Below are 3,755 nucleotides of genomic sequence, written 5' to 3' on the forward strand. Positions count from 1 at the left end.
ACAGCCCCCAACCTAAGCATACACAGTGGTGACTATATCAATCTTACTAGAAACATCTGAAAAAAACAACATTGCAGTGCCAGTTAGGCAGCACCAGTCTCAATTGTATAACTATACCTCTCTGCTGAACTCTACCAAGAGGAGTCTCTGTTTACGTACAAAGGAGGCTAATAGCTTGGATCTCTGCATGCTGACACAGTATATCAATATTAGTAGAAACATCTGAAAAAAAACAACATTGCAGTGCCAGTTAGGCAGCACCAGTCTCAATTGTATAACTATACCTCTCTGCTGAACTCTACCAAGAGGAGTCTCTGTTTACCTACAAAGGAGGCTAATAGCTTGGATCTCTGCATGCTGACACAGTACGACATGCTGTGATTTTGAGTCCAGTGCGAGTTAGCCCAACCACAGCAATCTAAGCCAGTCAGACGTGAGGACAGTTTAGTTACTGCTCCTAAAACTAAAACTCCTAGGCAGGTCCCCATGTTCAGATTTTGTCCAACACTTGCACAGGAAGGTCCCATATCTCAGATCCACTTGGTGATATTTCCCTAGCCTTCCACCTGCCTGTTCAGAGCTCCACCTGTGCTCTCAAAGTTCACTTTTTCCATGCTCAGCTTTTGCACAGCAGTTTCAAGGACTCTGTGCATTATAGACCTTAACAAGACCACCCTCCCCCAGCCCACGCTCTGCAGTTTGCCAGCATTTCAGACAGGACAGGGTCTGTTGTGCCATTCCCCCTTGGCACATCCTCCTCCATACGGTGATGGCAGCCCTCTGCACAAGAGCAGGGCCCAGGTCCCTTTGCCACCCACACAAATCGCAGGAGCTTGCACTTGCCCTTCCCCTCCTCACACCCTTTAGTGGGTCTCTCCCTAGAGCTGCTGCTGTTCACTGCTGGAAGTCATCAGGGCAAGGCAGCCTGACACCCTCCTACAGAAAAGCATTGTCTGAAGGAAAAAACAAACATTCTTCCACAACAAAATCCTTTCCCATGAATGTATTACTTTGAGGAAGCTTTCAAATTCTGCCTGGTTTTCCAGCAGCACGTAGATCCTTTCCTCTCCATCTTTCCCAAGTAGACTGGAGAAAAAAAACCAACATATTTTGACTTCTACTTCTGCTAAAAAAGTGATGCTCTTAATTCTCCTCCGACTTCCAAACCCAACTTTAAGGATTGTTTTGTTTGTTTTGCTTAAACTACTTCTTGGCCAGGGCTACATGCACATCATTCAGAGGAAATAGCCTGAACTCAGCATCAGTCTCCAAAAATTAGGTAGAGATGAGATTGCAGATTATGTGAATTTTGCCATCTTTCCAAATTGTAAGTGATTAACTACAGACTTATACTGCTCTTGTGTCACACAGAACCCCTGCCACAGAGAAGGAGCATGCTGACACATCGCCTTCACTCCTCTTCCAACAAAATCTTCTGAGACCTATTCTCCCCCTCAAAGCTGTCCTGGTGAGCATACAACAGAAAAAATTAATATCCTACTGTTGGCGCAAGTGATAGTTTGAATATTATGGTTTTTTATATTGTAGACTGAAATAGAAATCTTTTCCAAACACATATTCAAAAATATTGATTGTTTTGTTATTGTCCAGAAGTAAACAAGGTAGTGCCTTCCAGCTGAATAAAAGCTTTCACAGTTATTATATAATAAAAAAACATTTGATAAAATTCACAAGGAACTAAGACATAATGTGCCCACATTATCTTAGAAGTCCAGTAACAGAGGAGCTATTCTACCAAAATGCCTATTAACTAAAAAACATCTTTTTTCATTTTTTTTAAACTTTAACTCCTCCTTGTAATAGTTTCAGAGGTAGGTGTATCCGTGAAAAAGGTTTGTGACTTACAACTGCACACACATGTGTTTTCAAAGGGCTGGGAAAGTACACATGGCCCCAAAGCATACGGACGAGTGGGAAGTGGGAGAAACAATGCTGTGTGTTATTACTCTTCAAAGGCAGTAAAAGTGCTTCTCAACCCCCACATTCCAATGCTGCTTTGTGTTTCCTACAGGTTTCCAGCCCGTAACTGAAAGGCAGGGTTTTGAAACACAAGCAAAGCCATTCTGCATTTTCACCTTGCTGTACAAATTTAGTTGATAATCATGAAAGCAAGCCACTCCTGCACAGTATGAAACTAGTTGTACAAATTATATATAGAGATGGGTGAATAGTCACTTTGATTAACTGCCAATCTAAAGAAAAACTTGAAACAACACCAAACAAACAAAAAACCTCACTTTTTCTTCAACAGAACCAAAATAAAATTTTTAAATGTCTTTTCCTAATACACAAAGCTTTTGGTTTAATGGAACATTTCAGGATGTTAGATGCAAACTAAATTAAGAATGGGTGTCTAAGAGTGGGGATAGGGAGTCAGTAGCCCACTCATGATACGGAGGGTCCAAGTTCGGATCCCAACCACCCATCCAAGGGGATCTGTGCCTCTAAGGACAGGGTGTTGGCAACATGGTTACATGGGACTTTGTACAGAATACTTGCCATCATGAAGGTACCATTTTGCTCAGCATAGAGCTCACACAGGGGAGTGGGATGCCCAGACACTACTTCATTTCTCAGATATTTATTTACACAGCATAGAACATCAGCAGCAGAAGAGATGGCAGGAAGCAGCTCCCATAGGCATTATTGTCCAGGCCCTGGTCCTCTGGGGCTCTTCCACACCCTATACAATACAAGAGGCAACTATCCAGGCCACTGCCCTGAGATGTCTGGACTAGGGATTCAGACCAGCCTCAAATAAGAGAGGAAACTGAATCCTCTCATCTAATGAATTATAGAAATAAATCACTGCCATCTCCTCTGGAGAATTATGAATATAGGTCTGAAATTTTCCCTTTCTCCAGCCAAAATGATCAAATTCATAACAGATTCACTCTCCAGTCACCCAACAAATTAAGCTGCATTTGGGAGGCATGCTTACTGTTTTATATAAGCAAGTCTGTCATGCTGTGGACCATGCCGTTCTTGCTGCTCCTCCTTCCCCCCTCCCAGAGGGCTGGCTGAGAAGCTGGCTTGCCTCCCCCATTCCCCTCAGCTAGATTAAAACAGATGGCAGAGGGACACGAAATAAAGAGCAAACACAGATGAGTGACTAATTTTCCAAAAGGAGACAAAAAACCAAACCCTCATCTTCAACACTAGAAGCAGCAAGGAATGCTTAACTACTTTCTGAGCATCATTCTTCCACATAAGCAAATGGAGCAGTTGCTACAGATATGATGACAATAAGCAGGGGAGGTATCCTTCAGGCAGGCTTGACAAGCAGCATAGGACTACACTGCAGTCCAACAGATAAAAGTAGAGAACATTACAAAGGCATCAAGGAAGCCATCATAGACTAACCCCACCTACGTAGCAAACCTGCTTTCCAGGCAGGTTTTGCTGAGCACTCTGTTCATGGTCACTTGGTTGAGTTTAAAGCTAGGTCCAGTGGTACCTCCCCAGCAACCGCAGTGACACCTTTGAAAGGCAGGAGGCAAGGAGCTGCCCCCCACAAGAGAGGTGCAGGAGTCCCCGTTATGTGAGGTTGTCACATTTGGGCTTGAAGAGTCTGGTATTTTGCAGACTGGAAAACACGGAGCACTTGGTAATGCTCATGAAGTAACGAAGCAAGGACCAAAGCCTCCTGGATGGAGATGTGTCAAAGGAGTTACAGCCAACAACACTGCAGTTTATGCAACCTCAGTAGGAAACATGAAGGTGAGTTAATTACA

This window comes from Cariama cristata, unplaced genomic scaffold (assembly GCF_000690535.1).
Source record: "Cariama cristata isolate BGI_N322 unplaced genomic scaffold, ASM69053v1 scaffold15440, whole genome shotgun sequence".
NCBI classification, from domain to species: Eukaryota; Metazoa; Chordata; class Aves; order Cariamiformes; family Cariamidae; genus Cariama; species Cariama cristata.